The 8,222-nt window shown below is 42.3% G+C and overlaps 3 non-coding genes across 3 annotated transcripts; all 3 read left to right on the top strand.

The window, feature by feature from the left end:
• Positions 1–2,467: 2,467 nt before the first annotated feature.
• LOC113097221 (5S ribosomal RNA) lies at positions 2,468–2,586 on the top strand. Its single transcript, XR_003288808.1, has one exon. It is a non-coding gene; the product is annotated as a 5S ribosomal RNA (ribosomal RNA).
• A 638-nt stretch (positions 2,587–3,224) lies between these two features.
• On the top strand, positions 3,225–3,343 carry LOC113097213 (5S ribosomal RNA). Its single transcript, XR_003288801.1, has one exon. It is a non-coding gene; the product is annotated as a 5S ribosomal RNA (ribosomal RNA).
• Positions 3,344–3,971: 628 nt separating this feature from the next.
• LOC113097214 (5S ribosomal RNA) lies at positions 3,972–4,090 on the top strand. Its single transcript, XR_003288802.1, has one exon. It is a non-coding gene; the product is annotated as a 5S ribosomal RNA (ribosomal RNA).
• Positions 4,091–8,222: the final 4,132 nt, after the last annotated feature.

Here is an 8,222-nt window from a genome sequence, read left to right as displayed (position 1 = left end):
AAGACAAGGCCATGTGCTTGTACACAAAACACGGGTCTGCCATGATCCTGCCTCAAGACTAGGAAAAATCAAGGACACAAGGGCAGAATCATGACAGAACCCCTCCCTTAAGGAGCGGCTTCCAGACGCTCCTCAAGGGAACATCAAACACGGGACATGACTGACATGACAGACTGGGACACAGACACAAACCAACAAGACATGACAAATAATAACAAAGGCAAACATGAATACACAATGGCAGGGTTAGGGTGACATATCAAAAAAAAACAAACAGGGAAGGGGAGGGGGTGGGACCACAAAGTTCATGGGGGACAGACCAGGGTGAGTGGGTGGGGCAGGAGTTTTAGGAGGACGGGACGAAGGCTGACGACGAGGGGTCCGGGCAGGTCTGGGTGGAGAGGGGTGGGGAGAGGTCTCTGGACAACTGACAGAGGACCTGACAGGGGAAGACACGGGACGCGGGGCAACATCAACAGGACGAGGGGCGACTACATCAACAGGGCACGGGGAGACAACATCTACAGGGCACGGGGAGACAACAGGACACGGGGATACAACATCTACTGGACACGGGGGGACAACGGCTGGACACGGGGGACTTCTGGGGACAGGGTCTGGGGACAAGACAGGACTGACTGGGGCTTCTAGAATCTGGACAAGACGGGACAAATACTCTGAGAAGGCTTTAGCAGCTAGGATAACTGGCATCTCCTTACGAGAGGAGACAGACTGTACTAGAGTTTCTGCTGCAGAGTCGGCCGCGGCTCTCTCCTCCGCTCTCACGACTGCAGACTTGAATACAGCTCTCCTTGCCGGCTCGGGCACACCAGCGCTCACCGCTGCTGGCTCGGGCACGCCAGCGCTCTCCGCTGCTGGCTCGGGCACGCCAGCGCTCTCCGCTGCTGGCTCGGGCACGCCAGCGCTCTCCGCTGCTGGCTCGGGCACGCCAGCGGTCTCTCCGCTGCTGGCTCGGGCACGCCAGCGCTCTCCGCTGCTGGCTCGGGCACGCTCACCACTGCAGGAGGAGACAAAGTCGCAGGACCGGAAGACCCCTTCTTCCTCCTCTTCCTCATTGGCCGTGGTGCAGAGGTCACCGCTGGGTCAGAGACGGGTTGGGGGAGTTCGGTCTCTGGCAGGGCTGACTCCGACGCCGACGATTCCGAGGCAGACTCCCACGAAAACCGTCTCCCTCGCTTCCCGGGGAGACCGACGGGTGTGGGAGGCACCTCAGGGCTCGGTGAGGGATGTGCCTGATCCCCCAGAGCGGCCACGGCCAGGATACGACCCTCTGGAATCGTTGGCAGCTGGGTAGGTGGAGGGGACCTCTGTGGCTCCTCCTCTCGACCGCTTGCTCCGGAACGACCTCCCCTAGTCCCCCGGAACACCACTAGGCGAGAGCCCTCAAAACCATCTCGCTTGCTGGCTGATGACATCCAGCATTGCCTCCTGTCTGCTGAGTTCCATCTTGGTCGGTTCATTCTGTCAGGGTTAGGCAAGGGAGGAACTCAAGTGCAGACAGGGAATCACAAAACAAGGGGTTTATTCACAAAAAGGGGAAAACAAAACCCACGAGGGGGAAAACAGGACTAGGGCAGATACAGCAAATACTAAATAGACTGACTAGACGAGATAAACAAAGACTCAAGACAGGAGAACACTAACTACAAATAACACTCACGGCTATACAGGATACAATCTCACAAAGGGGAATACTTCTTTCACGAGGCTGACAGGTAGGAACACATCTGAGAAACACTCACAATTGAGGTACAGGTACAAATCACAATCACAGGTGAGGAACAATGAACCGACAAAAGACAGAGCACACTAGGGGATCTAAATAGGGGAACTAATCAAGAGACAACAGGTGGCACAGATAAGGCAATCACAACAAGACAAGGATAACAAGGGGGGCGGGGCAAGGGAACGAGACAACACAAGCACATGGCCCAAAGACAAGGCCATGTGCTTGTACACAAAACACGGGTCTGCCATGATCCTGCCTCAAGACTAGGAAAAATCAAGGACACAAGGGCAGAATCATGACAGTTTAGGTCTGGTTAGTACTTGGATGGGAGACCGCCTTGAAATACCAGGTGCTGTAAGCTTTTTGGAAAATTTTCACTTAGTATAGAACAATTTTGCCAAAACATGGGCGATCTCTGAATATTAGCAGGTTTGGGCCTGGTTAGTACATGGATGGGAGACTGCCTGGGAATACCAGGTACTTTAAACTTTTTGGATATTTTTCACGAATTATATAATAATCTTGTAAAAAAAAAAAAAAAAGAGTCAATGCCCGATCTCTGAATCTTAGCAGGTTTAGGTCTGGTTAGTACTTGGATGAGAGACCGCCTAGGAATACCAGGCGCTTTAAGCTTTTGGGTTTTCTTTCCTACTTATATAATGTACTGGTGAGTAGATTGGCTGAACTTTAAATAGCCCTCTCTTCGCAGCAGTTTTCGCTTATGGCCATACCAACCTGGCTATGCCCGATCTCGTCTGATCTCGGAAGCTAAGCAGGTTTGGGCCTGGTTAGTACTTGGATGGGAGACCGCCTGGGAATACCAGGTGCTATAAGCTTTTTGGAAATTTTTCACTTAGTATAGAACAATTTTGCCAAAACATAGAGTCAATGGCCGATCTCTGCATATTAGCAGGTTTGGGCCTTGTTAGTACATGGATGGGAGACTGCCTGGGAATACCAGGTGCTTTAAATTTTTGGATATTTTTCACAAATTATATAATAATCTTGCAAAAAAAAAAGAGTCACTGCCAGATCTCTGCATATTAGCAGGTTTATGTCTGGTTAGTACTTGGATGGGAGAACGCCTTGAAATACCAGGTGCTGTAAGCTTTTTGGAAAATTTTCACTTAGTATAGAACAATTTTGCCAAAACATGGGCGATCTCTGAATATTAGCAGGTTTGGGCCTGGTTAGTACATGGATGGGAGACTGCCTGGGAATACCAGGTGCTTTAAACTTTTTGGATATTTTTCACGAATTATATAATAATCTTGAAAAAAAAAAAAAAAAAAAAAAAAAGAGTCAATGCCCGATCTCTGAATCTTAGCAGGTTCAGGTCTGGTTAGTACTTGGATGAGAGACCGCCTAGGAATACCAGGTGCTTTAAGCTTTTGGGTTTTCTTTCCTACTTATATAATGTACTGGCGAGTAGATTGGCTGAACTTTAAATAGCCCTCTCTTCGCAGCAGTCTTCGCTTACGGCCATACCAACCTGGCTATGCCCGATCTCGTCTGATCTCGGAAGCTCAGCAGGTTTGGGCCTGGTTAGTACTTGGATGGGAGACCGCCTGGGAATACCAGGTGCTGTAAGCTTTTTGGAAATTTTTCACTTAGTATAGAACAATTTTGCCAAAACATAGAGTCAATGGCCGATCTCTGCATATTAGCAGGTTTGGGCCTTGTTAGTACATGGATGGGAGACTGCCTGGGAATACCAGGTGCTTTAAATTTTTGGATATTTTTCACAAATTATATAATAATCTTGCAAAAAAAAAAGAGTCACTGCCAGATCTCTGCATATTAGCAGGTTTATGTCTGGTTAGTACTTGGATGGGAGAACGCCTTGAAAACCAGGTGCTGTAAGCTTTTTGGAAAATTTTCACTTAGTATAGAACAATTTTGCCAAAACATGGGCGATCTCTAAATATTAGCAGGTTTGGGCCTGGTTAGTACATGGATGGGAGACTGCCTGGGAATACCAGGTGCTTTAAACTTTTTGGATATTTTTCACGAATTATATAATAATCTTGAAAAAAAAAAAAAAAAGAGTCAATGCCCGATCTCTGAATCTTAGCAGGTTTAGGTCTGGTTAGTACTTGGATGAGAGACCGCCTAGGAATACCAGGTGCTTTAAGCTTTTGGGTTTTCTTTCCTACTTATATAATGTACTGGCGAGTAGATTGGCTGAACTATAAATAGCCCTCTCTTCGCAGCAGTCTTCGCTTAAGGCCATACCAACCTGGCTATGCCCGATCTCGTCTGATCTCGGAAGCTAAGCAGGTTTGGGCCTGGTTAGTACTTGGATGGGAGACCGCCTGGGAATACCAGGTGCTGTAAGCTTTTTGGAAATTTTTCACTTAGTATAGAACAATTTTGCCAAAACATGGCCGATCTCTGAATATTAGCAGGTTTGGGCCTGGTTAGTACTTGGATGGGAGACCGCCTGGGAATACCAGGTGCTGTAAGCTTTTTGGAAATTTTTCACTTAGTATAGAACAATTTTGCCAAAACATAGAGTCAATGGGCGATCTCTGCATATTAGCAGGTTTGGGTCTTGTTAGTACATGGATGGGAGACTGCCTGGGAATACCAGGTGCTTTAAACTTTTTGGATATTTTTCACAAATTATATAATAATCTTGCAAAAAAAAAAAAGGGTCAATGCCAGATCTCTGCATGTTAGCAGGTTTATGTCTGGTTAGTACTTGGATGGGAGAACGCCTTGAAATACCAGGTGCTGTAAGCTTTTTGGAAAATTTTCACTTAGTATAGAACAATTTTGCCAAAACATGGGCGATCTCTGAATATTAGCAGGTTTGGGCCTTGTTAGTACATGGATGGGAGACTGCCTGGGAATACCAGGTGCTTTAAACTTTTTGGATATTTTTCACATATTATATAATAATCTTGCAAAAAAAAAAAAAAAGAGTCAATGCCCGATCTCTGAATCTTAGCAGGTTTAGGTCTGGTTAGTACTTGGATGAGAGACTGCCTAGGAATACCAGGCGTTTTAAGCTTTTGGGTTTTCTTTCCTACTTATATAATGTACTGGCCAGTAGTTTGGCTGAACTTTAAATAGCCCTCTCTTCGGAGCAGTCTTCGCTTACGGCCATACCAACCTGAGGGCGCTAGAGAGCTACAGGAAGTGTTGGCTGCAGTTGGGAGAGGAAGGCTCTCCTCCATTTAGATTTTTCTGTTAGTGTTTGTTTTGTGAGTTGATTTTGGACTTTTAGTTTATTTTTTGTGTGGTTTTTCAGTTTTAAACCACCTAACAGCAGCATCTTGCTAGCTGGAGGGTGGTTAATTTTTTGTTTGTGTTTTTGTACAATGGATGGATTATTGGCAAACGACACTGGACTGGCTGGAGAGACACGCATGGCAAACGACACTGGATTGGCTGGAGAGACACGTAAGGCAAACGACACTGGACTGGCTGGAGAGAGACGCATGGCAAACGACCCTGGATTGGAGTATCGACAACGAGCAGGACACAGTAAAAAAACAAGATGCAAGAGATAAATTTGGTGAAAGGAAATACTTAAAGGAGGCAACTGTGATTGTGAATGTGGAGAACGTAAATGAGGTGAGAGCTGTGGATATTATTAAAGCGGTGACGGACAAATGTGGATATGGTAAAATCTTAGCACTAAGGCCAAGACAAGGAAAGGAATATGAACTGAGAATGGAAAAAGAAGAAACATGTGATGAACTGACTGAGGGATTGTTAATTAAAGGAGTGAACTGTGAAATAAAGAAACTGCAAAATAGAGATTATGTTGTTTCCTTCATGCACCTGCCCGTCTACCTTGATGATAAAGACATTTTTAGAAAATTGGAGGGATGGGGAGTTAATCCCATATCAAAATTAAAAAGAAGATGCTACCCAGGCACTGAAATAGAGGATGGAACAAGGTTTTTAAAAGTGCGATTCCCCAAGGAGGTAGCATCATTGCCCTACAGCACAAAGCTGGAAACAGCAGAAGGGCCGCAGTACTTTAGGGTGATGCACAGCCACCAGGTGAAGACCTGTAAGCTGTGCATGAGCCCAGATCACCTGCTTAAAGAATGCCCTGAATTTAAGTGTCACAAGTGCGAGGAAAGGGGACATTTCGCAAGGGATTGCAACGCGGTCAGATGCCCGGAGTGTCAAAAGATTTTAAATAAGTGTGAGTGTTGGATGTAGGGAGAGGAAGGAGGTCTGGAGCATCGGGTGGACGGACAGGTGCATGATGGAAACACTGAAGAGGAAGGAGATATTGATGAAGGACAAGGGGATGAAGGATTACCACAGAAGGAAACAGAAGGAGGAACAGGCAACCAAGAGAAAGAAGAAGGAAAAAATTATTTTATGGATGAGGAACAAGCAGTAGAACAGATTACTCAATGGACAGAAATGGAAATATCGGACAGTTTTAAAAATCTTTTGGATAATGTGGAGAGTGATGGAAAAGGAATGCATGATCAGAACAAAGAAATGGGCAGTGAAGAAGAAACAAGGATGGACAACATGGGAAAGGACAGAGGGGAGAGAGGACAAAGTAGAAGGAGAACATTAAAGGTAAAACCAAATGTTGCAAATGTAAGAAAAAAGTTAATGACAAGGGGCCGAGTAAAAAGTGTAAACAGATATGAAGTGTTAAGAGTGCTGGAGGGAGAAGATAAAGAATAATGGTTTTTAGGTATTTCTTTTTATTTCTTTTAATGGTTTTAAGTTGTGTTACTTTTAATGCAAGGGGACTGATGGACATGGGTACATTTGAAAAGGTGAAAGAAATGTGTAAAAGAGAGGATGTGATTTTATTACAAGAAACTAACTGGAGGGAAGAGTACATGACTGAAATAAGGAAAAGGTGGAGTGGAGAGATTTTTTATAACAATGGTGATGGGAGGCTGGGAAGAGGAGTTGCGATTTTAATAAAAGAAAACTGTGGGGTATCATGTAAAACAATATATAATGACATAAATGGGAAATGTATTGCGGTTGAAATGGAGTATGAGGAGAAAAAAGTTATTGTAGTTAATATTCATGCACCGACTGTAGAGAATGAAAAGAAGGAATATTTTTATGTATTAAGAGATTTTTTAAAAAAGCATAAAGAAGTCATTTTGATGGGTGATTTTAATACAGGTTTCAGTAAATTAGAAATGGGTGAGGGAATGGTTTTTAAAAATGATAAAGGAAGAAAAGAACTGAAATTATTAATGGAAGAAAATAATATAATTGATGTATGGAGAGAAAGAAATGAAAAAAAGAAAGAATATTCAAGGAGGCAATTAGTAGGGAATTTTATGTGTAAAACAAGGATTGATTTTATTTTATGTACAAGGAACATTGAAGGTTTTATCGGTAACAATAAATATGAAGAATCAAGTTTAAGTGACCATAAACGACTTTTTATGCAAGTAGACTGGAGTTCAGTGAAAAGAGGGCCGGGGTATGGGTTTTAAATGTAGAGATTTTGAAGAATGAGGAGTATGTGTTAAGTATTAAAGAAATTATTGAAAAAGAAAAGGAGAATGAAATGTACAGTGAAGATAAAATGGTGGGAAAATGTTAAATATTTAGTTAAAAAATTCACAATAAAGTATTGCAAATTAATACAGATGTGTAAGAGGAAGAAGGAGAGAGAAATAAGAGAAAAATTGGAAAAGGAATTAAATGAAAATGGGAAAGATATACAAAAAATAAAATAATTGGAGGGAATATTGAAAGAAATGGAAGAGAAAAAATATGAAGGTGCAAGACTAAGAAGTAAAGCTAAATATACTGTGGAGGGTGAAAAATGTACAAAGTTTTTCTTTGATCTAGAAAAAATAAGAGGGAAAGCTGGAATGATTAAGGAAATAAGAGGAAAAAATGGTGTAGTGGTGGAAACAAATAAGGAAATATTAAAAGAAGTAAAAGCATATTATGAAAACCTGTTTAGTACTGCGGGGTTGAGGGAAGAAGAGAAATTGGAGTTACTAAATCAAATAAAAACAACAGTGGGAGAAGTAGACAAAAAAGTGTGTGAAGAAGAGATAACGGAAGAAGAGATAAAAAGAGCAATAAGTGAATTAAACAAAAATAAAAGTCCAGGTATAGATGGTTTGGGGAGTGAATTTTATATAGTTTTTAAAGATGTTTTAACCAGTATTTTAAAAGAAGTATATGAAGACATTTTTAAGAAAGAGGAAATGAATCAGAGAATGGGGACGGGATTATTAAAGTTGATATATAAATAAAAGGAGATAAAGTAGACTTAAAAAATTATAGACCAATTACAATGCTGAATACAGATCTGAAAATTTTAACAAAAGTTTTAGCTAACAGATTGAAAGAGGTAATGCCAACCATAATTAAAACAAATCAAGTGTATGGAGTAAAAGGGAAAGATATAGCGAACACAACTTTAAGTATAATAGATAGGATAAGATATATGAAAGAAAAAAACAAAAAAGGATATGTTATTAATTTGGATTTCGAAAAGGCT

This window comes from Carassius auratus, unplaced genomic scaffold (genome assembly GCF_003368295.1).
Source record: "Carassius auratus strain Wakin unplaced genomic scaffold, ASM336829v1 scaf_tig00216157, whole genome shotgun sequence".
Classification (NCBI taxonomy): domain Eukaryota; kingdom Metazoa; phylum Chordata; class Actinopteri; order Cypriniformes; family Cyprinidae; genus Carassius; species Carassius auratus.
The sequence above is the reverse complement of the archived record's forward strand: the minus strand, read 5'-3'. Positions and strand labels throughout refer to the sequence as shown.